We start from the raw sequence: 24,278 nt of genomic DNA on the forward strand, positions 1-24,278 counted from the left end.
GAACACCGGGCGAACCCTAGTCACGTTTATTTGGTCCAATTCATCCTACATCAGACGGGGTGGCCGAGTGGTTAAGGCGATGGACTGCTAATCCATTGGGCTCTGCCCGCGTGGGTTCGAATCCCATCCTCGTCGTAAGGGTTATTTTGTTTGTAAAAAGCGGGGGTTTAAAAATAGCATTTCCAAAATTAAATTCCTGCCCCTTTTAAAATGCTGTTCTTCTCAAATCGCTGTTTTTCAAAATTACATATTTGTGCATAATTTTTGGAGAAAAATTGAAAATTGATTAGGAGTATTTTGAATTTTAGCTATTGAAAACAAACCCCATTTAAAAGAAATTAAATTTAAATAAAAAAAAATATTTTTATTATTTATGTTACGATTTTACTTATTAAATAAACGGAGAATGAGTGCAAAAAATTTCGAAACTCTAAACTGTTTAATAGTTTTTTTTTTTTTTCAAAATGTGTCGAGGACCCCCTTAAGAAATGAAATTTACCTATACAGAGGTTTCATGTATTGACCGAGTTTTGCGATATCATTTCATTTAGTAAGATGTCTATTTTTTTGGGAAATTGGCAAAATTTATCATTTGGCGTCAAATTTTTGGCAGCAATGACAGCGCTACGATTGTTCTACCTTTGCAAACATAAACAAATAATCGGGCAATATCTATTTGCACAGGGTTATCACAAAGCTGAGAGCAGTCAAAGAATGAAGTCACGCTTTAAGGGAGATTCATTAAATTCTAACAGTTTTTAACAGGGGAAGGAAACATAAAAAAGCGGGTAGATTGCGATATCGCATGATTAATGCTATGCTACGAAACTATGCAACCACTTTGCTACACTACGACTATGCCACGCCAAATACAGAAAGAAGAATTGGAATAAATTAATACTGTTTGGTCTTGTGAGTATGTGTAAAAATTATATATTCTTAGATGTACACTGAAGGAATGTATAAGAGTAAAAACAAAAATTTAGAAACTGGAAAATTCATATAAATTATCTGCAATATTCTGTAATGAATGTGATCGCATTTCGAACACCGGGCGAACCCTAGTCACGTTTATTTGGTCCAATTCATCCTACATCAGACGGGGTGGCCGAGTGGTTAAGGCGATGGACTGCTAATCCATTGGGCTCTGCCCGCGTGGGTTCGAATCCCATCCTCGTCGTAAGGGTTATTTTGTTTGTAAAAAGCGGGGGTTTAAAAATAGCATTTCCAAAATTAAATTCCTGCCCCTTTTAAAATGCTGTTCTTCTCAAATCGCTGTTTTTCAAAATTACATATTTGTGCATAATTTTTGGAGAAAAATTGAAAATTGATTAGGAGTATTTTGAATTTTAGCTATTGAAAACAAACCCCATTTAAAAGAAATTAAATTTAAATAAAAAAAAATATTTTTATTATTTATGTTACGATTTTACTTATTAAATAAACGGAGAATGAGTGCAAAAAATTTCGAAACTCTAAACTGTTTAATAGTTTTTTTTTTTTTTCAAAATGTGTCGAGGACCCCCTTAAGAAATGAAATTTACCTATACAGAGGTTTCATGTATTGACCGAGTTTTGCGATATCATTTCATTTAGTAAGATGTCTATTTTTTTGGGAAATTGGCAAAATTTATCATTTGGCGTCAAATTTTTGGCAGCAATGACAGCGCTACGATTGTTCTACCTTTGCAAACATAAACAAATAATCGGGCAATATCTATTTGCACAGGGTTATCACAAAGCTGAGAGCAGTCAAAGAATGAAGTCACGCTTTAAGGGAGATTCATTAAATTCTAACAGTTTTTAACAGGGGAAGGAAACATAAAAAAGCGGGTAGATTGCGATATCGCATGATTAATGCTATGCTACGAAACTATGCAACCACTTTGCTACACTACGACTATGCCACGCCAAATACAGAAAGAAGAATTGGAATAAATTAATACTGTTTGGTCTTGTGAGTATGTGTAAAAATTATATATTCTTAGATGTACACTGAAGGAATGTATAAGAGTAAAAACAAAAATTTAGAAACTGGAAAATTCATATAAATTATCTGCAATATTCTGTAATGAATGTGATCGCATTTCGAACACCGGGCGAACCCTAGTCACGTTTATTTGGTCCAATTCATCCTACATCAGACGGGGTGGCCGAGTGGTTAAGGCGATGGACTGCTAATCCATTGGGCTCTGCCCGCGTGGGTTCGAATCCCATCCTCGTCGTAAGGGTTATTTTGTTTGTAAAAAGCGGGGGTTTAAAAATAGCATTTCCAAAATTAAATTCCTGCCCCTTTTAAAATGCTGTTCTTCTCAAATCGCTGTTTTTCAAAATTACATATTTGTGCATAATTTTTGGAGAAAAATTGAAAATTGATTAGGAGTATTTTGAATTTTAGCTATTGAAAACAAACCCCATTTAAAAGAAATTAAATTTAAATAAAAAAAAATATTTTTATTATTTATGTTACGATTTTACTTATTAAATAAACGGAGAATGAGTGCAAAAAATTTCGAAACTCTAAACTGTTTAATAGTTTTTTTTTTTTTTCAAAATGTGTCGAGGACCCCCTTAAGAAATGAAATTTACCTATACAGAGGTTTCATGTATTGACCGAGTTTTGCGATATCATTTCATTTAGTAAGATGTCTATTTTTTTGGGAAATTGGCAAAATTTATCATTTGGCGTCAAATTTTTGGCAGCAATGACAGCGCTACGATTGTTCTACCTTTGCAAACATAAACAAATAATCGGGCAATATCTATTTGCACAGGGTTATCACAAAGCTGAGAGCAGTCAAAGAATGAAGTCACGCTTTAAGGGAGATTCATTAAATTCTAACAGTTTTTAACAGGGGAAGGAAACATAAAAAAGCGGGTAGATTGCGATATCGCATGATTAATGCTATGCTACGAAACTATGCAACCACTTTGCTACACTACGACTATGCCACGCCAAATACAGAAAGAAGAATTGGAATAAATTAATACTGTTTGGTCTTGTGAGTATGTGTAAAAATTATATATTCTTAGATGTACACTGAAGGAATGTATAAGAGTAAAAACAAAAATTTAGAAACTGGAAAATTCATATAAATTATCTGCAATATTCTGTAATGAATGTGATCGCATTTCGAACACCGGGCGAACCCTAGTCACGTTTATTTGGTCCAATTCATCCTACATCAGACGGGGTGGCCGAGTGGTTAAGGCGATGGACTGCTAATCCATTGGGCTCTGCCCGCGTGGGTTCGAATCCCATCCTCGTCGTAAGGGTTATTTTGTTTGTAAAAAGCGGGGGTTTAAAAATAGCATTTCCAAAATTAAATTCCTGCCCCTTTTAAAATGCTGTTCTTCTCAAATCGCTGTTTTTCAAAATTACATATTTGTGCATAATTTTTGGAGAAAAATTGAAAATTGATTAGGAGTATTTTGAATTTTAGCTATTGAAAACAAACCCCATTTAAAAGAAATTAAATTTAAATAAAAAAAAATATTTTTATTATTTATGTTACGATTTTACTTATTAAATAAACGGAGAATGAGTGCAAAAAATTTCGAAACTCTAAACTGTTTAATAGTTTTTTTTTTTTTTTTTTTCAAAATGTGTCGAGGACCCCCTTAAGAAATGAAATTTACCTATACAGAGGTTTCATGTATTGACCGAGTTTTGCGATATCATTTCATTTAGTAAGATGTCTATTTTTTTGGGAAATTGGCAAAATTTATCATTTGGCGTCAAATTTTTGGCAGCAATGACAGCGCTACGATTGTTCTACCTTTGCAAACATAAACAAATAATCGGGCAATATCTATTTGCACAGGGTTATCACAAAGCTGAGAGCAGTCAAAGAATGAAGTCACGCTTTAAGGGAGATTCATTAAATTCTAACAGTTTTTAACAGGGGAAGGAAACATAAAAAAGCGGGTAGATTGCGATATCGCATGATTAATGCTATGCTACGAAACTATGCAACCACTTTGCTACACTACGACTATGCCACGCCAAATACAGAAAGAAGAATTGGAATAAATTAATACTGTTTGGTCTTGTGAGTATGTGTAAAAATTATATATTCTTAGATGTACACTGAAGGAATGTATAAGAGTAAAAACAAAAATTTAGAAACTGGAAAATTCATATAAATTATCTGCAATATTCTGTAATGAATGTGATCGCATTTCGAACACCGGGCGAACCCTAGTCACGTTTATTTGGTCCAATTCATCCTACATCAGACGGGGTGGCCGAGTGGTTAAGGCGATGGACTGCTAATCCATTGGGCTCTGCCCGCGTGGGTTCGAATCCCATCCTCGTCGTAAGGGTTATTTTGTTTGTAAAAAGCGGGGGTTTAAAAATAGCATTTCCAAAATTAAATTCCTGCCCCTTTTAAAATGCTGTTCTTCTCAAATCGCTGTTTTTCAAAATTACATATTTGTGCATAATTTTTGGAGAAAAATTGAAAATTGATTAGGAGTATTTTGAATTTTAGCTATTGAAAACAAACCCCATTTAAAAGAAATTAAATTTAAATAAAAAAAAATATTTTTATTATTTATGTTACGATTTTACTTATTAAATAAACGGAGAATGAGTGCAAAAAATTTCGAAACTCTAAACTGTTTAATAGTTTTTTTTTTTTTTTTTTTCAAAATGTGTCGAGGACCCCCTTAAGAAATGAAATTTACCTATACAGAGGTTTCATGTATTGACCGAGTTTTGCGATATCATTTCATTTAGTAAGATGTCTATTTTTTTGGGAAATTGGCAAAATTTATCATTTGGCGTCAAATTTTTGGCAGCAATGACAGCGCTACGATTGTTCTACCTTTGCAAACATAAACAAATAATCGGGCAATATCTATTTGCACAGGGTTATCACAAAGCTGAGAGCAGTCAAAGAATGAAGTCACGCTTTAAGGGAGATTCATTAAATTCTAACAGTTTTTAACAGGGGAAGGAAACATAAAAAAGCGGGTAGATTGCGATATCGCATGATTAATGCTATGCTACGAAACTATGCAACCACTTTGCTACACTACGACTATGCCACGCCAAATACAGAAAGAAGAATTGGAATAAATTAATACTGTTTGGTCTTGTGAGTATGTGTAAAAATTATATATTCTTAGATGTACACTGAAGGAATGTATAAGAGTAAAAACAAAAATTTAGAAACTGGAAAATTCATATAAATTATCTGCAATATTCTGTAATGAATGTGATCGCATTTCGAACACCGGGCGAACCCTAGTCACGTTTATTTGGTCCAATTCATCCTACATCAGACGGGGTGGCCGAGTGGTTAAGGCGATGGACTGCTAATCCATTGGGCTCTGCCCGCGTGGGTTCGAATCCCATCCTCGTCGTAAGGGTTATTTTGTTTGTAAAAAGCGGGGGTTTAAAAATAGCATTTCCAAAATTAAATTCCTGCCCCTTTTAAAATGCTGTTCTTCTCAAATCGCTGTTTTTCAAAATTACATATTTGTGCATAATTTTTGGAGAAAAATTGAAAATTGATTAGGAGTATTTTGAATTTTAGCTATTGAAAACAAACCCCATTTAAAAGAAATTAAATTTAAATAAAAAAAAATATTTTTATTATTTATGTTACGATTTTACTTATTAAATAAACGGAGAATGAGTGCAAAAAATTTCGAAACTCTAAACTGTTTAATAGTTTTTTTTTTTTTTTCAAAATGTGTCGAGGACCCCCTTAAGAAATGAAATTTACCTATACAGAGGTTTCATGTATTGACCGAGTTTTGCGATATCATTTCATTTAGTAAGATGTCTATTTTTTTGGGAAATTGGCAAAATTTATCATTTGGCGTCAAATTTTTGGCAGCAATGACAGCGCTACGATTGTTCTACCTTTGCAAACATAAACAAATAATCGGGCAATATCTATTTGCACAGGGTTATCACAAAGCTGAGAGCAGTCAAAGAATGAAGTCACGCTTTAAGGGAGATTCATTAAATTCTAACAGTTTTTAACAGGGGAAGGAAACATAAAAAAGCGGGTAGATTGCGATATCGCATGATTAATGCTATGCTACGAAACTATGCAACCACTTTGCTACACTACGACTATGCCACGCCAAATACAGAAAGAAGAATTGGAATAAATTAATACTGTTTGGTCTTGTGAGTATGTGTAAAAATTATATATTCTTAGATGTACACTGAAGGAATGTATAAGAGTAAAAACAAAAATTTAGAAACTGGAAAATTCATATAAATTATCTGCAATATTCTGTAATGAATGTGATCGCATTTCGAACACCGGGCGAACCCTAGTCACGTTTATTTGGTCCAATTCATCCTACATCAGACGGGGTGGCCGAGTGGTTAAGGCGATGGACTGCTAATCCATTGGGCTCTGCCCGCGTGGGTTCGAATCCCATCCTCGTCGTAAGGGTTATTTTGTTTGTAAAAAGCGGGGGTTTAAAAATAGCATTTCCAAAATTAAATTCCTGCCCCTTTTAAAATGCTGTTCTTCTCAAATCGCTGTTTTTCAAAATTACATATTTGTGCATAATTTTTGGAGAAAAATTGAAAATTGATTAGGAGTATTTTGAATTTTAGCTATTGAAAACAAACCCCATTTAAAAGAAATTAAATTTAAATAAAAAAAAATATTTTTATTATTTATGTTACGATTTTACTTATTAAATAAACGGAGAATGAGTGCAAAAAATTTCGAAACTCTAAACTGTTTAATAGTTTTTTTTTTTTTTTCAAAATGTGTCGAGGACCCCCTTAAGAAATGAAATTTACCTATACAGAGGTTTCATGTATTGACCGAGTTTTGCGATATCATTTCATTTAGTAAGATGTCTATTTTTTTGGGAAATTGGCAAAATTTATCATTTGGCGTCAAATTTTTGGCAGCAATGACAGCGCTACGATTGTTCTACCTTTGCAAACATAAACAAATAATCGGGCAATATCTATTTGCACAGGGTTATCACAAAGCTGAGAGCAGTCAAAGAATGAAGTCACGCTTTAAGGGAGATTCATTAAATTCTAACAGTTTTTAACAGGGGAAGGAAACATAAAAAAGCGGGTAGATTGCGATATCGCATGATTAATGCTATGCTACGAAACTATGCAACCACTTTGCTACACTACGACTATGCCACGCCAAATACAGAAAGAAGAATTGGAATAAATTAATACTGTTTGGTCTTGTGAGTATGTGTAAAAATTATATATTCTTAGATGTACACTGAAGGAATGTATAAGAGTAAAAACAAAAATTTAGAAACTGGAAAATTCATATAAATTATCTGCAATATTCTGTAATGAATGTGATCGCATTTCGAACACCGGGCGAACCCTAGTCACGTTTATTTGGTCCAATTCATCCTACATCAGACGGGGTGGCCGAGTGGTTAAGGCGATGGACTGCTAATCCATTGGGCTCTGCCCGCGTGGGTTCGAATCCCATCCTCGTCGTAAGGGTTATTTTGTTTGTAAAAAGCGGGGGTTTAAAAATAGCATTTCCAAAATTAAATTCCTGCCCCTTTTAAAATGCTGTTCTTCTCAAATCGCTGTTTTTCAAAATTACATATTTGTGCATAATTTTTGGAGAAAAATTGAAAATTGATTAGGAGTATTTTGAATTTTAGCTATTGAAAACAAACCCCATTTAAAAGAAATTAAATTTAAATAAAAAAAAATATTTTTATTATTTATGTTACGATTTTACTTATTAAATAAACGGAGAATGAGTGCAAAAAATTTCGAAACTCTAAACTGTTTAATAGTTTTTTTTTTTTTTTTTTTTTTCAAAATGTGTCGAGGACCCCCTTAAGAAATGAAATTTACCTATACAGAGGTTTCATGTATTGACCGAGTTTTGCGATATCATTTCATTTAGTAAGATGTCTATTTTTTTGGAAATTGGCAAAATTTATCATTTGGCGTCAAATTTTTGGCAGCAATGACAGCGCTACGATTGTTCTACCTTTGCAAACATAAACAAATAATCGGGCAATATCTATTTGCACAGGGTTATCACAAAGCTGAGAGCAGTCAAAGAATGAAGTCACGCTTTAAGGGAGATTCATTAAATTCTAACAGTTTTTAACAGGGGAAGGAAACATAAAAAAGCGGGTAGATTGCGATATCGCATGATTAATGCTATGCTACGAAACTATGCAACCACTTTGCTACACTACGACTATGCCACGCCAAATACAGAAAGAAGAATTGGAATAAATTAATACTGTTTGGTCTTGTGAGTATGTGTAAAAATTATATATTCTTAGATGTACACTGAAGGAATGTATAAGAGTAAAAACAAAAATTTAGAAACTGGAAAATTCATATAAATTATCTGCAATATTCTGTAATGAATGTGATCGCATTTCGAACACCGGGCGAACCCTAGTCACGTTTATTTGGTCCAATTCATCCTACATCAGACGGGGTGGCCGAGTGGTTAAGGCGATGGACTGCTAATCCATTGGGCTCTGCCCGCGTGGGTTCGAATCCCATCCTCGTCGTAAGGGTTATTTTGTTTGTAAAAAGCGGGGGTTTAAAAATAGCATTTCCAAAATTAAATTCCTGCCCCTTTTAAAATGCTGTTCTTCTCAAATCGCTGTTTTTCAAAATTACATATTTGTGCATAATTTTTGGAGAAAAATTGAAAATTGATTAGGAGTATTTTGAATTTTAGCTATTGAAAACAAACCCCATTTAAAAGAAATTAAATTTAAATAAAAAAAAATATTTTTATTATTTATGTTACGATTTTACTTATTAAATAAACGGAGAATGAGTGCAAAAAATTTCGAAACTCTAAACTGTTTAATAGTTTTTTTTTTTCAAAATGTGTCGAGGACCCCCTTAAGAAATGAAATTTACCTATACAGAGGTTTCATGTATTGACCGAGTTTTGCGATATCATTTCATTTAGTAAGATGTCTATTTTTTTGGGAAATTGGCAAAATTTATCATTTGGCGTCAAATTTTTGGCAGCAATGACAGCGCTACGATTGTTCTACCTTTGCAAACATAAACAAATAATCGGGCAATATCTATTTGCACAGGGTTATCACAAAGCTGAGAGCAGTCAAAGAATGAAGTCACGCTTTAAGGGAGATTCATTAAATTCTAACAGTTTTTAACAGGGGAAGGAAACATAAAAAAGCGGGTAGATTGCGATATCGCATGATTAATGCTATGCTACGAAACTATGCAACCACTTTGCTACACTACGACTATGCCACGCCAAATACAGAAAGAAGAATTGGAATAAATTAATACTGTTTGGTCTTGTGAGTATGTGTAAAAATTATATATTCTTAGATGTACACTGAAGGAATGTATAAGAGTAAAAACAAAAATTTAGAAACTGGAAAATTCATATAAATTATCTGCAATATTCTGTAATGAATGTGATCGCATTTCGAACACCGGGCGAACCCTAGTCACGTTTATTTGGTCCAATTCATCCTACATCAGACGGGGTGGCCGAGTGGTTAAGGCGATGGACTGCTAATCCATTGGGCTCTGCCCGCGTGGGTTCGAATCCCATCCTCGTCGTAAGGGTTATTTTGTTTGTAAAAAGCGGGGGTTTAAAAATAGCATTTCCAAAATTAAATTCCTGCCCCTTTTAAAATGCTGTTCTTCTCAAATCGCTGTTTTTCAAAATTACATATTTGTGCATAATTTTTGGAGAAAAATTGAAAATTGATTAGGAGTATTTTGAATTTTAGCTATTGAAAACAAACCCCATTTAAAAGAAATTAAATTTAAATAAAAAAAAATATTTTTATTATTTATGTTACGATTTTACTTATTAAATAAACGGAGAATGAGTGCAAAAAATTTCGAAACTCTAAACTGTTTAATAGTTTTTTTTTTTTTTTCAAAATGTGTCGAGGACCCCCTTAAGAAATGAAATTTACCTATACAGAGGTTTCATGTATTGACCGAGTTTTGCGATATCATTTCATTTAGTAAGATGTCTATTTTTTTGGGAAATTGGCAAAATTTATCATTTGGCGTCAAATTTTTGGCAGCAATGACAGCGCTACGATTGTTCTACCTTTGCAAACATAAACAAATAATCGGGCAATATCTATTTGCACAGGGTTATCACAAAGCTGAGAGCAGTCAAAGAATGAAGTCACGCTTTAAGGGAGATTCATTAAATTCTAACAGTTTTTAACAGGGGAAGGAAACATAAAAAAGCGGGTAGATTGCGATATCGCATGATTAATGCTATGCTACGAAACTATGCAACCACTTTGCTACACTACGACTATGCCACGCCAAATACAGAAAGAAGAATTGGAATAAATTAATACTGTTTGGTCTTGTGAGTATGTGTAAAAATTATATATTCTTAGATGTACACTGAAGGAATGTATAAGAGTAAAAACAAAAATTTAGAAACTGGAAAATTCATATAAATTATCTGCAATATTCTGTAATGAATGTGATCGCATTTCGAACACCGGGCGAACCCTAGTCACGTTTATTTGGTCCAATTCATCCTACATCAGACGGGGTGGCCGAGTGGTTAAGGCGATGGACTGCTAATCCATTGGGCTCTGCCCGCGTGGGTTCGAATCCCATCCTCGTCGTAAGGGTTATTTTGTTTGTAAAAAGCGGGGGTTTAAAAATAGCATTTCCAAAATTAAATTCCTGCCCCTTTTAAAATGCTGTTCTTCTCAAATCGCTGTTTTTCAAAATTACATATTTGTGCATAATTTTTGGAGAAAAATTGAAAATTGATTAGGAGTATTTTGAATTTTAGCTATTGAAAACAAACCCCATTTAAAAGAAATTAAATTTAAATAAAAAAAAATATTTTTATTATTTATGTTACGATTTTACTTATTAAATAAACGGAGAATGAGTGCAAAAAATTTCGAAACTCTAAACTGTTTAATAGTTTTTTTTTTTTTTTTTCAAAATGTGTCGAGGACCCCCTTAAGAAATGAAATTTACCTATACAGAGGTTTCATGTATTGACCGAGTTTTGCGATATCATTTCATTTAGTAAGATGTCTATTTTTTTGGGAAATTGGCAAAATTTATCATTTGGCGTCAAATTTTTGGCAGCAATGACAGCGCTACGATTGTTCTACCTTTGCAAACATAAACAAATAATCGGGCAATATCTATTTGCACAGGGTTATCACAAAGCTGAGAGCAGTCAAAGAATGAAGTCACGCTTTAAGGGAGATTCATTAAATTCTAACAGTTTTTAACAGGGGAAGGAAACATAAAAAAGCGGGTAGATTGCGATATCGCATGATTAATGCTATGCTACGAAACTATGCAACCACTTTGCTACACTACGACTATGCCACGCCAAATACAGAAAGAAGAATTGGAATAAATTAATACTGTTTGGTCTTGTGAGTATGTGTAAAAATTATATATTCTTAGATGTACACTGAAGGAATGTATAAGAGTAAAAACAAAAATTTAGAAACTGGAAAATTCATATAAATTATCTGCAATATTCTGTAATGAATGTGATCGCATTTCGAACACCGGGCGAACCCTAGTCACGTTTATTTGGTCCAATTCATCCTACATCAGACGGGGTGGCCGAGTGGTTAAGGCGATGGACTGCTAATCCATTGGGCTCTGCCCGCGTGGGTTCGAATCCCATCCTCGTCGTAAGGGTTATTTTGTTTGTAAAAAGCGGGGGTTTAAAAATAGCATTTCCAAAATTAAATTCCTGCCCCTTTTAAAATGCTGTTCTTCTCAAATCGCTGTTTTTCAAAATTACATATTTGTGCATAATTTTTGGAGAAAAATTGAAAATTGATTAGGAGTATTTTGAATTTTAGCTATTGAAAACAAACCCCATTTAAAAGAAATTAAATTTAAATAAAAAAAAATATTTTTATTATTTATGTTACGATTTTACTTATTAAATAAACGGAGAATGAGTGCAAAAAATTTCGAAACTCTAAACTGTTTAATAGTTTTTTTTTTTTTTTCAAAATGTGTCGAGGACCCCCTTAAGAAATGAAATTTACCTATACAGAGGTTTCATGTATTGACCGAGTTTTGCGATATCATTTCATTTAGTAAGATGTCTATTTTTTTGGGAAATTGGCAAAATTTATCATTTGGCGTCAAATTTTTGGCAGCAATGACAGCGCTACGATTGTTCTACCTTTGCAAACATAAACAAATAATCGGGCAATATCTATTTGCACAGGGTTATCACAAAGCTGAGAGCAGTCAAAGAATGAAGTCACGCTTTAAGGGAGATTCATTAAATTCTAACAGTTTTTAACAGGGGAAGGAAACATAAAAAAGCGGGTAGATTGCGATATCGCATGATTAATGCTATGCTACGAAACTATGCAACCACTTTGCTACACTACGACTATGCCACGCCAAATACAGAAAGAAGAATTGGAATAAATTAATACTGTTTGGTCTTGTGAGTATGTGTAAAAATTATATATTCTTAGATGTACACTGAAGGAATGTATAAGAGTAAAAACAAAAATTTAGAAACTGGAAAATTCATATAAATTATCTGCAATATTCTGTAATGAATGTGATCGCATTTCGAACACCGGGCGAACCCTAGTCACGTTTATTTGGTCCAATTCATCCTACATCAGACGGGGTGGCCGAGTGGTTAAGGCGATGGACTGCTAATCCATTGGGCTCTGCCCGCGTGGGTTCGAATCCCATCCTCGTCGTAAGGGTTATTTTGTTTGTAAAAAGCGGGGGTTTAAAAATAGCATTTCCAAAATTAAATTCCTGCCCCTTTTAAAATGCTGTTCTTCTCAAATCGCTGTTTTTCAAAATTACATATTTGTGCATAATTTTTGGAGAAAAATTGAAAATTGATTAGGAGTATTTTGAATTTTAGCTATTGAAAACAAACCCCATTTAAAAGAAATTAAATTTAAATAAAAAAAAATATTTTTATTATTTATGTTACGATTTTACTTATTAAATAAACGGAGAATGAGTGCAAAAAATTTCGAAACTCTAAACTGTTTAATAGTTTTTTTTTTTTTTTTCAAAATGTGTCGAGGACCCCCTTAAGAAATGAAATTTACCTATACAGAGGTTTCATGTATTGACCGAGTTTTGCGATATCATTTCATTTAGTAAGATGTCTATTTTTTTGGGAAATTGGCAAAATTTATCCTTTGGCGTCAAATTTTTGGCAGCAATGACAGCGCTACGATTGTTCTACCTTTGCAAACATAAACAAATAATCGGGCAATATCTATTTGCACAGGGTTATCACAAAGCTGAGAGCAGTCAAAGAATGAAGTCACGCTTTAAGGGAGATTCATTAAATTCTAACAGTTTTTAACAGGGGAAGGAAACATAAAAAAGCGGGTAGATTGCGATATCGCATGATTAATGCTATGCTACGAAACTATGCAACCACTTTGCTACACTACGACTATGCCACGCCAAATACAGAAAGAAGAATTGGAATAAATTAATACTGTTTGGTCTTGTGAGTATGTGTAAAAATTATATATTCTTAGATGTACACTGAAGGAATGTATAAGAGTAAAAACAAAAATTTAGAAACTGGAAAATTCATATAAATTATCTGCAATATTCTGTAATGAATGTGATCGCATTTCGAACACCGGGCGAACCCTAGTCACGTTTATTTGGTCCAATTCATCCTACATCAGACGGGGTGGCCGAGTGGTTAAGGCGATGGACTGCTAATCCATTGGGCTCTGCCCGCGTGGGTTCGAATCCCATCCTCGTCGTAAGGGTTATTTTGTTTGTAAAAAGCGGGGGTTTAAAAATAGCATTTCCAAAATTAAATTCCTGCCCCTTTTAAAATGCTGTTCTTCTCAAATCGCTGTTTTTCAAAATTACATATTTGTGCATAATTTTTGGAGAAAAATTGAAAATTGATTAGGAGTATTTTGAATTTTAGCTATTGAAAACAAACCCCATTTAAAAGAAATTAAATTTAAATAAAAAAAATATTTTTATTATTTATGTTACGATTTTACTTATTAAATAAACGGAGAATGAGTGCAAAAAATTTCGAAACTCTAAACTGTTTAATAGTTTTTTTTTTTTTTTTTTCAAAATGTGTCGAGGACCCCCTTAAGAAATGAAATTTACCTATACAGAGGTTTCATGTATTGACCGAGTTTTGCGATATCATTTCATTTAGTAAGATGTCTATTTTTTTGGGAAATTGGCAAAATTTATCCTTTGGCGTCAAATTTTTGGCAGCAATGACAGCGCTACGATTGTTCTACCTTTGCAAACATAAACAAATAATCGGGCAATATCTATTTGCACAGGGTTATCACAAAGCTGAGAGCAGTCAAAGAATGAAGTCACGCTTTAAGGGAGATTCATTAAATTCTAACAGTTTTTAACAGGGGAAGGAAACATAAAAAAGCGGGTAGATTGCGATATCGCATGATTAATGCTATGCTACGAAACTATGCAACCACTTTGCTACACTACGACTATGCCACGCCAAATACAGAAAGAAGAATTGGAATAAATTAATACTGTTTGGTCTTGTGAGTATGTGTAAAAATTATATATTCTTAGATGTACACTGAAGGAATGTATAAGAGTAAAAACAAAAATTTAGAAACTGGAAAATTCATATAAATTATCTGCAATATTCTGTAATGAATGTGATCGCATTTCGAACACCGGGCGAACCCTAGTCACGTTTATTTGGTCCAATTCATCCTACATCAGACGGGGTGGCCGAGTGGTTAAGGCGATGGACTGCTAATCCATTGGGCTCTGCCCGCGTGGGTTCGAATCCCATCCTCGTCGTAAGGGTTATTTTGTTTGTAAAAAGCGGGGGTTTAAAAATAGCATTTCCAAAATTAAATTCCTGCCCCTTTTAAAATGCTGTTCTTCTCAAATCGCTGTTTTTCAAAATTACATATTTGTGCATAATTTTTGGAGAAAAATTGAAAATTGATTAGGAGTATTTTGAATTTTAGCTATTGAAAACAAACCCCATTTAAAAGAAATTAAATTTAAATAAAAAAAATATTTTTATTATTTATGTTACGATTTTACTTATTAAATAAACGGAGAATGAGTGCAAAAAATTTCAAAACTCTAAACTGTTTAATAGTTTTTTTTTTTTCAAAATGTGTCGAGGACCCCCTTAAGAAATGAAATTTACCTATACAGAGGTTTCATGTATTGACTGAGTTTTGCGATATCATTTCATTTAGTAAGATGTCTATTTTTTTGGGAAATTGGCAAAATTTATCATTTGGCGTCAAATTTTTGGCAGCAATGACAGCGCTACGATTGTTCTACCTTTGCAAACATAAACAAATAATCGGGAAATATCTATTTGCACAGGGTTATCACAAAGCTGAGAGCAGTCAAAGAATGAAGTCACGCTTTAAGGGAGATTCATTAAATTCTAACAGTTTTTAACAGGGGAAGGAAACATAAAAAAGCGGGTAGATTGCGATATCGCATGATTAATGCTATGCTACGAAACTATGCAACCACTTTGCTATGCTACGACTATGCCACGCCAAATACAGAAAGAAGAATTGGAATAAATTAATACTGTTTGGTCTTGTGAGTATGTGTAAAAATTATATATTCTTAGATGTACACTGAAGGAATGTATAAGAGTAAAAACAAAAATTTAGAAACTGGAAAATTCATATAAATTATCTGCAATATTCTGTAATGAATGTGATCGCATTTCGAACACCGGGCGAACCCTAGTCACGTTTATTTGATCCAATTCATCCTACATCAGACGGGGTGGCCGAGTGGTTAAGGCGATGGACTGCTAATCCATTGGGCTCTGCCCGCGTGGGTTCGAATCCCATCCTCGTCGTAAGGGTTATTTTGTTTGAAAATAGCGGGGGTTTAAAAATAGCATTTCCAAAATTAAATTCCTGTTCCTTTTAAAATGCTGTTCTTCTCAAATCGCTGTTTTTCAAAATTATATATAATAATTTTTTGAAAAAAAAAATTGAAAATTCATTAAGAGTATTTTGAATTTTAACGATTGAAAATAAACCCCATTTAAAAAAGTTAAATTTAAATAAAAAAAAATATTTTTATTTGCTTAATAGTTTTTTTTTTTTTTTTTTTTTTTTTTTTTTTTTCAAAATGTGTCGAGGACCCCCTTAAGAAATGAAATTTACCAATACAGAGGTTTCATGTATTGACTGAGTTTTGCGATATCATTTGCAACCACCGGGCGAACCCTAGTCACGTTTATTTGGTCCAAATCGTCCTACGTCAGACAGAGTGGCCAAGTGGTCATGGCGATGGACTGCTAACACATTGGGTTCTGCCCGCGTGGGTTCCCAGTAAGCAAAATATCTTGCCTCAGTATTGCATAAAGGTTGACATGCAAGAAAAATCATCTTGCATTAATGCTGCCTCAATGTTATGTTACTCCCTTTATGCTGTCAGCAGGCTGCCACAATATTGACTAACAAGGTGTATGCAGCATAATATCAGGAAAATATCAAGGTAGGCTGCTTTTGTAATATTGCCTACGTATTGATATGACAGGATAATATCAAGATGTTGTCATAACAGCATGAAATCAAGGTCTAGCCAAGATGATCTTGCTTTTGTAATATTGCATACGTATTGATATGACAGGAAAATGTCAGGATACATTGACATGACAGTATGAAATCAGCACGTTTGCAAGGTGTTTTATCTATTTATTTATTTGTATTATTTTCACTTTAAACTCGAGAATTAAATTTCATTCTTTAATTATTTCTGTTATTCTTCAAGATAGTTTTCTAGCCTAAGAATATTTCCTTAAAGCTGACATCTGATCGGAAATTCATATAAAGGTATTAATAGTACTCGCAATTTAATTTAAAAAATGAAAGTTTCTTCGTTTTGCGTAATTTTTGACTTATTTTTTAAATTCATACTTCTAATTGTATTATAAAGACATAAAATGCCTAGTTAGGAATAATTGCGGAAGTTTTTATAACACATTTAAGAGTAAAGAAAGCAAAATAAGAAATAAGTAAATAAATACAGTAAAGTACATTTCCAAACGGACGTCAGCATTGAAAATATCCCATGGACAAAACACATGAATTTATCTTAAAGAATAACATAAATAACCATTGAATAAAATTAATCTTACTCATGAGATTGAAGTGATAATACGAAATTCTGGGCTTCATGTCCTTTGTTTCAAAGTCTAGGGACGAAAAAAGTTATTTTCGGCCATTTCTAACATTGATCGCACATCGTCTGCGATATGACTTCTTTAGTACTATATTAATAAACAAATGCAGTTATCAGTCATTCATAAGTTATTCCTAAAACAATACTATTCCACACTAATAACTAAGCAACCAACTTAACAAAGCCTAAAAGAATGCAACGCCACGTGCAACTCTTCTGAACCGACTGAATCGTAAGTCGAAGGAGGAGCATGTGCCAGCAATGCGAGGGACGCTGAGAAAGAACTGTGCGCATGCGCAAGTATCAACGAAGGTCCACATGTTCTATTGTGTACTAATTACCTTGAAGGCGACAGCATGAAATCAATACATCTTGACGGCGTCAACATGTATGCAATGTTGTTATTGTAAGGTAATATCAATATTGATATTTTAAGATGAATGCAATGTTGCATACGCGTTGTTATTGTAATATTGCTTTTTAATCTTTATGCAAGCTTTATGCAGTATAAAACACGTCAATATTGACGCCGTCAGTATAATATCAAGATCTGTCAAGATTGATGCAAGAAATTTTGCTAGTAGGGTTCGAATCCCGTCCTCGTCTGTAGTGTCATTTTGTTTGCAAATAGCGACTTTTTAAAAATAGCATTTCCAAAATTAAATTCCCGTCACTTTTAAAATGCTGTTCTTCTCAAATCGCTGTTCTTCAAAATTACACATGTGTGCATAATTTTTTGAAAAAAAAATGAAAATTTATTAAGAATATTTTGAATTGTAGTGATTGAAAACAAACCCCATTTTAAAAAAATCAATTTAAATAAAGAATAATATTTTTAATGTTCATAAGTTAAGATTTTGCTTATTAAATAGACGGTGAATCATCGCAAAAAATTTCTGAACTCTAAACTGTTTAGTAATTTTTTTTTTTTTTTCAAAATGTGTCGAGGACCACCTTCTGGAAACACTTTCCTGCTATCGTTGCAGAGTGATTCATGATAAGAACGGATTATTTGCGAACGATCCGTCACGATTCGTCGTCTAGGCAAGAATTATTAAAATTCGGCTCTTTAGATCGCTGATGGTAACTTTTTAGATTTTAAAGATATCAAGATGATATTTTTTATGAGATTTAGGATATATCTGGGCTTCCGATTATAAAGTTATAAATTGCTACCTTTCGCGCAGGCGCAGTGAAAAATTAATTGCTTTAAACGTTCATAATGTATTTAATTTTCAATATTTGAACATCAAACGTTATTATAATGTTTTTCTTACATGCTATGTCAAATATTGTGAAAGTTTAGTAATATTTGAGGAAAACCTCCTGCGTGATATGAGCCGAAAACTTTCAAAAGAAATTTGCATTTTTGAAAGAAATGCTTATATCTCCTTGGGTATATATGAGATACTTTCACGAAAGTATAAAAATTAATTCTTAAAAGGATTTTAACTTGTTTCTGAAATTTATTGCTTATTTCCAGCTATTTACAATGAAAAATGATCAAAAACCTTTTCTGTTTTCTCCATTTGTTGTTCGTCCTCTAATAAATGAATAGTAGACGAAACTTTTGCTGAAAAATTGCGGCTGGAGTATACTTTTTATGTGAAAAAAATTATAGAGCAATTGATTTTTTTATTTCTCGAAAAATCCGTAAAATTGTAAATTTTTGAAGGTTCATTCGATTATCAAATCAATCGAGAAATACACTGCTCGAGTGAGTGATTGACATCTCGAGAACTCAATATCTTGAGAAGTTCACAAAGCGAGAACTCGAGCAGTTGATCACTCGAGTTCACTCATAGTGGTAATCGAGAACTCGAGCAATTCATCGCTCGAGAACTCGGAAAGTGATAAACGAGAACTCGTGGTAATCAAGTTCTCGAAAGATCTTGAATAATCGAGTGATTCGATTATGAGAATATTATGCCCGTCACTACCGCGTCTTTCCAAAATGCGGGCATCTGAGTAACGCGCGGTCGCCAAACAGCATTTGGACTACGCCTGTAGTGCTTTTCCCGGCAGCTGGAAAACCCGTTCAAGGGTTGCACTGCAACTCTGCCAAGTGAGAATATTCGCGACTCTTAATATTGCATTCGTTTCCCGTGAACGAAAACGTGAAAAAAAATCAAGAAATGTTGACTCTGTCGACGAAGTTGGAAGTAAATTCGTGGTGTATTTTGTTTCTTAATTCAACAGAACTTACATATACTATTTTTATTTATATAATTATGTATATTTATAAAAAAATTTACGTATACACCAAAGACAAGGTTTCAGCTTCTTTTAAAGGGCAGTTTTCTTATCTTAATCTCATGCAAAATCGTATCAATTGTTTGAGAATCATGCCAAAAAATGCCTATCTTTAAATGGAGATTGAAATCGCTACCTGCATAAAAGTTACCTATTTGTAATGAAGTAATTATTCAGGGGTTTACTTGTAAGAGTAAATCTCTTGGTGTTCAAATATAGTATATTTGAACATATATATTTAATATATACAGTGGCGGATCATCGATAAAAATTTGACAGGGCGGGGGGTCACAAAGTAAATTTTTAAAGATTTATATATTAACATATTAAAAGTAAATATTAAATATTTGTAATGAAACAACTAATAATATTAATTAATTGTTATAATAGTGATAATTAAACATACATAAGAGACAAAAAAAAAAGATCCGAAAAAATTTAACTGATCTAAAAAAAAAATTAACCGAACAAAATCGCCAGTAAAAGGCTTACCTACCTCAAGCTTATCATTGTAAAAGCCTCACCTCACCTAGCCTTGGGCAAGTAGTGTCAGTACAAGAGGTAAATATAAATATGTCATTCCCGGGAATCGAACCCGAGTCCAACAAAAGATGTTCTAGGGATTTATTTCCGATGCACTAACCACATGACCAAGAATGTCTACTCATTCATTTGTAAAAATGAATCTGATCTTTTAGATGGATATACTCGATGTACGGAGGACAGTGTGGTGATGACTGGGACTGGTATCCTATCTGATGGAGTTTTTTTGGGTTTTCTGGAACATTTAACTGTTCATATGTTTTTATACTTATCTTTCTGAATGTTGGGTTTTCAGGAACATTTAACTGTTTATATGTTTATACTTATGTCATTGATCTTTCAGAATGTTGTTTTTTCGTGGTCTTCGTTTATACTTATGTTTTTATAGTATAAAGTCCTGTGGACCAGTGTATACAATGCTTTCCCTACTAGCAAAATTTCTTGCATCAACCTTGACAGATCTTGATATTATGCTGACGGCGTCAATATTGACGTGTTTCAAACTGCATAAAGCTTGCATAAAGATTAAAAAGCAACATTACAATAACAACACGTATGCAACATTGCATTCATCTTAAAATATCAATTGATATTACCTTACAATAACAACATTGCATACATGTTGACGCCATCAAGATGATATTGATTTCATGCTGTCGCATTCAAGGTAATTAGTACACAATAGAACAGGTGGACATTCGTTGATACTTGCGCATGCGCACAGTTCTTTCTACCCAGCGTGCCCCGCATTGCTGGCACATCTTCCTGCTTCGACCTTCGATTCAGTCGGTTCAGAAGAGTTGCACGTGGCGTTGCATTCTTTTAGGCTTCGTTAAGTTGGTTGCTTAGTTATTAGTGTGGAATAGTATTGTTTTAGGAAAAACTTATGAATGACTGATAACTGCGTTTGTTTATTAATATAGTACTAAACAAGTCATATCGCAGACGATGTGCGATCAATGTTAGAAATGGCCGAAAATAACTTTTTTCGTTAATAGACTTTGAAACAAAGGACATGAAGCCCAGAATTTCGTATTTTCACTTCAATCTCACGTAAGATTAATTTTATTCAATGGTTATTTATGTTATTCTTTAAGATAAATTCATATGTTTTGTCCATGGGATATTTTCAATGCTGACATCCATTTGAAAATGTACTTTATTGTATTTATTTATTATTTTGCTATCTTTACTCTTAAATATGCTATAAAAACTTCCGCAATCATTTATAACTAGGCATCTTATGTCTTTATAATACAATTAGAAGCATGAATTTAAAAAAATAAGTCAAGTATTACACAAAACGAAGAAACTTTCATTTTTTTAATTAAATTGCGAGTACTATTAATACCTTTATATGAATTTCCGATCAGATGTCAGCTTTAAGAAAATATTCTCAGGCTAGAAAACTGTCTTGAAGAATAACAGAAATAATTATAAAATGAAATTTAATTCTCGAGTTTAAAGTGAAAATAATACAGATAAATAAATGGATAAAACACCTTGCAAACGTACTGATTTCATACTGTCATGTCAATGTATCCTGACATTTTCCTGTCATATCAATACGTATGCAATATTAGAAAAGCAAGATCATCTTGCCTAGACCTTGATTTCATGCTGTCATGACAACATCTTGATATTATCCTGTCATATCAATACGTATGCAAGATTACAAAAGCAGCCTACCTTGATATTTTCCTGATATTATGCTGCATACACCTTGTCAGTCAATATTGTGGCAGCCTGCTGACAGCATAAAGGGAGTAACATAACATTGAGGCAGCATTAATGCAAGATGATTTTTCTTGCATGTCAACCTTTATGCAATACTGAGGCAAGATATTTGGCTTACTGGGTTGTGAATGCGAAATAAAGGGAGATATCCCGATGACCGGTGGAATGTAGATTGCCTAGATATTTATCTAGCTTTCTTTTCTATCGGTTTTCAGGTCTCCTAACTATCTACAAGCTCTTTACAATCAACAATTCGTTATTTTGAAAGAAGACAAGAAATACGACAAGGTATGTATACATTTGCTTTGCGGTAAGCCGCTGCGTTTATTTTGGAACATTGAAGTTAAAAAAATTAAATTTCCAGGAAAACACTTCTTGATCCTTTAATGATTTCTGTAATTTGAAATTGTTTCTTATAACTTGATGTTCAGCATTTAGTTCATGCCGGAGCTGTGTCCATTTACGATCAAAAAGATATAATGCAGGTGCTGTTTTTACTTGGGTTCTGCGATAAAATTCGAATACTTGTCTGTCTTTACTTTGCATAGTCGTGCATCTGAGGGAGCTGTAGATCATTTCTGGATTCAGATGCCCCTTGACTTACATGTAACAATGTCATCTGAAAAGAAAAAAGTATTCACTCAGGTGAATTGTCCATTTCTGGTGTACTGTTCACTTCTGTTGAATCGTCTATCTCAGGGGCCGGGCTATCATCAAACATGTTAGGGTCATCCAGGTGTGGTAGATTATTTCTAGTTGTAGTTTTGGCGTTCAACACTCTGCTTCGAGTTTGTCTAGGGGTACCCTGGTCAATAGGCTGTTTTGGAGCATTGTTTTCGGGTCATTATTCTACTTTGACAACTGTTTCAATTATTTCCTGCACGCGAATCCAAGTTACATTATATTGAAAGTCAGTTTTAATTTATACGTCTCCAAAACCAGCCGATGCGGCAAAATGTTTAAGAAAATACATTAATGCTGACACTGGAGGTGCACATTCCTAGGTAAATGTTAAAATTCTATATTTTCATAATTCTTCCTCCAATTTATTGCTGCAAATACTTTTAAGAGCAATGCAACTTAAACTACAATTAATCTTTAAAAGCATACCATCATTAGTCTTTTCAATTTTTATAACGAAAAAAAAAGAAAACTAAGTGGTTTATTGACCTGTGCACCCCCCCCCTTTTTTTTGCGCCCTTAAACCTGTGCACCTTTTGTTTCCCCGACCTCAAAACTTGTGTGCTCCCACTTTGTTTTACGCCTTCGAACCAGTACACCCTTGAGAGTCAAGGTTGACACCCTCAAGGAACCCAGTCGGCCCCTGCAAATACCAGAACACCAATTGAAACAGTGAGAAGCAAAAGTAACAAGTGGCAAAATTAAAAATTTGGATCCCCAGGCAGTGAGATTGATTCCCGTCCTGGATGCAACTTCCTTCCCGGTGCTGTAAATTGTCCTTCACAGTGCATCAAAAACAGAATGTATCTCTCTTGAAGGGCATGAGTTCATAAACCGTCTTGTGAGACCTAGTACATGCAAGTAAAAGTGTTTTAAATAGCCGCACGTCTGTTGACAATGATCCTAATTCCGGTCAACATTGGACTGCAAACAATTATTTCCAATTATTGTACTTTCTTCTATATGGTGATGCGAACTTTCTTTTTCAAAACGTCTAAAATACGCTGTTAATCAAGAGCGGCATCAGGCTAGGCAATGCAGGCAACTGCTTAGGGTCCTGCTATGTGTCATTCAAAAAAAAAAAACCTATTTTGTGAAATGTAAATACATAGTCGTATAATATGCTAGGTTTATCTTCTTAAGATAAAATTAACAATAAAAAATTATTAAATTGAAACAAAAAACCCGACTGCATAAAAACCGAAAAAACTAAAAAGAAAAATGTATAAGCCCAGTAGTTTTGAATGTTATTAAGTATTACTGAATAACTACACCGTTGAAATAGTTTTATAACCGTACACAAATGAGACAAATCATAAATTTGAAAGCAGAATAGAAGGATCAACAGTCGGGGCTTATTCGAATTTTACGGGCTTCCTTGAATCAGAAAGGAATGGCCCAGACTCTTGATCCTTCTACTCTGCTTTTGAATTTATGATTTGTCTTATCTATGTACGGTTATTAAACTATTTAAATGGTGTAGTTATTCAGTAGTACTTAATAATATTCTAAACTACTGGCCTTATACATTTTTCTTTCTAGTTTTTTCGGTTTTTACACAGTCGGGTTTTTTTGTTTTTATTTATTTTTATTTATTTATTTATTTATTTTTTGACACTTTTTAGTTAATTTTCATTGACTTAGTTATTATGATACGGTACATTTCGCAATCTTGTCATTTCATTGAGAGAGTTTGTTTGTATCGTGAGGTCTATTAAATAAATTGCGGCGGTCTAAACTACTGATAATTAGTCCCTCTAGGGACATAACTCCGCTTAAAGCTACATGTGCTTGTCTTTCGGCAAAAATGCGCTAACTTAAGTCAACCACAGCACAGCTATATAAACTGCCTGTATAACTCATGATGACCCAAAATCGGAAATGTCGTCTATCAAAT

At 33.5% G+C, this 24,278-nt stretch overlaps 16 non-coding genes across 16 annotated transcripts; all 16 read left to right on the top strand.

The window, feature by feature from the left end:
* The first annotated feature begins 53 nt into the window (after window positions 1–53).
* Trnas-gcu (transfer RNA serine (anticodon GCU)) lies at window positions 54–135 on the top strand. Its single transcript has one exon. It is a non-coding gene; the product is annotated as a tRNA-Ser (tRNA).
* A 963-nt stretch (window positions 136–1,098) lies between these two features.
* Window positions 1,099–1,180, top strand: Trnas-gcu (transfer RNA serine (anticodon GCU)). Its single transcript has one exon. It is a non-coding gene; the product is annotated as a tRNA-Ser (tRNA).
* A 963-nt stretch (window positions 1,181–2,143) lies between these two features.
* Window positions 2,144–2,225, top strand: Trnas-gcu (transfer RNA serine (anticodon GCU)). Its single transcript has one exon. It is a non-coding gene; the product is annotated as a tRNA-Ser (tRNA).
* A 963-nt stretch (window positions 2,226–3,188) lies between these two features.
* Window positions 3,189–3,270, top strand: Trnas-gcu (transfer RNA serine (anticodon GCU)). Its single transcript has one exon. It is a non-coding gene; the product is annotated as a tRNA-Ser (tRNA).
* A 968-nt stretch (window positions 3,271–4,238) lies between these two features.
* Window positions 4,239–4,320, top strand: Trnas-gcu (transfer RNA serine (anticodon GCU)). The gene has a single exon. It is a non-coding gene; the product is annotated as a tRNA-Ser (tRNA).
* Window positions 4,321–5,288: 968 nt separating this feature from the next.
* On the top strand, window positions 5,289–5,370 carry Trnas-gcu (transfer RNA serine (anticodon GCU)). Its single transcript has one exon. It is a non-coding gene; the product is annotated as a tRNA-Ser (tRNA).
* A 964-nt stretch (window positions 5,371–6,334) lies between these two features.
* Window positions 6,335–6,416, top strand: Trnas-gcu (transfer RNA serine (anticodon GCU)). The gene has a single exon. It is a non-coding gene; the product is annotated as a tRNA-Ser (tRNA).
* Window positions 6,417–7,380: 964 nt separating this feature from the next.
* On the top strand, window positions 7,381–7,462 carry Trnas-gcu (transfer RNA serine (anticodon GCU)). The gene has a single exon. It is a non-coding gene; the product is annotated as a tRNA-Ser (tRNA).
* Window positions 7,463–8,432: 970 nt separating this feature from the next.
* Trnas-gcu (transfer RNA serine (anticodon GCU)) lies at window positions 8,433–8,514 on the top strand. The gene has a single exon. It is a non-coding gene; the product is annotated as a tRNA-Ser (tRNA).
* A 960-nt stretch (window positions 8,515–9,474) lies between these two features.
* On the top strand, window positions 9,475–9,556 carry Trnas-gcu (transfer RNA serine (anticodon GCU)). The gene has a single exon. It is a non-coding gene; the product is annotated as a tRNA-Ser (tRNA).
* Window positions 9,557–10,520: 964 nt separating this feature from the next.
* Trnas-gcu (transfer RNA serine (anticodon GCU)) lies at window positions 10,521–10,602 on the top strand. The gene has a single exon. It is a non-coding gene; the product is annotated as a tRNA-Ser (tRNA).
* Window positions 10,603–11,568: 966 nt separating this feature from the next.
* On the top strand, window positions 11,569–11,650 carry Trnas-gcu (transfer RNA serine (anticodon GCU)). Its single transcript has one exon. It is a non-coding gene; the product is annotated as a tRNA-Ser (tRNA).
* Window positions 11,651–12,614: 964 nt separating this feature from the next.
* Window positions 12,615–12,696, top strand: Trnas-gcu (transfer RNA serine (anticodon GCU)). The gene has a single exon. It is a non-coding gene; the product is annotated as a tRNA-Ser (tRNA).
* A 965-nt stretch (window positions 12,697–13,661) lies between these two features.
* Trnas-gcu (transfer RNA serine (anticodon GCU)) lies at window positions 13,662–13,743 on the top strand. Its single transcript has one exon. It is a non-coding gene; the product is annotated as a tRNA-Ser (tRNA).
* A 966-nt stretch (window positions 13,744–14,709) lies between these two features.
* Window positions 14,710–14,791, top strand: Trnas-gcu (transfer RNA serine (anticodon GCU)). The gene has a single exon. It is a non-coding gene; the product is annotated as a tRNA-Ser (tRNA).
* Window positions 14,792–15,751: 960 nt separating this feature from the next.
* On the top strand, window positions 15,752–15,833 carry Trnas-gcu (transfer RNA serine (anticodon GCU)). The gene has a single exon. It is a non-coding gene; the product is annotated as a tRNA-Ser (tRNA).
* Window positions 15,834–24,278: the final 8,445 nt, after the last annotated feature.

This window comes from Uloborus diversus, chromosome 4 (genome assembly GCF_026930045.1).
Source record: "Uloborus diversus isolate 005 chromosome 4, Udiv.v.3.1, whole genome shotgun sequence".
NCBI classification, from domain to species: Eukaryota; Metazoa; Arthropoda; class Arachnida; order Araneae; family Uloboridae; genus Uloborus; species Uloborus diversus.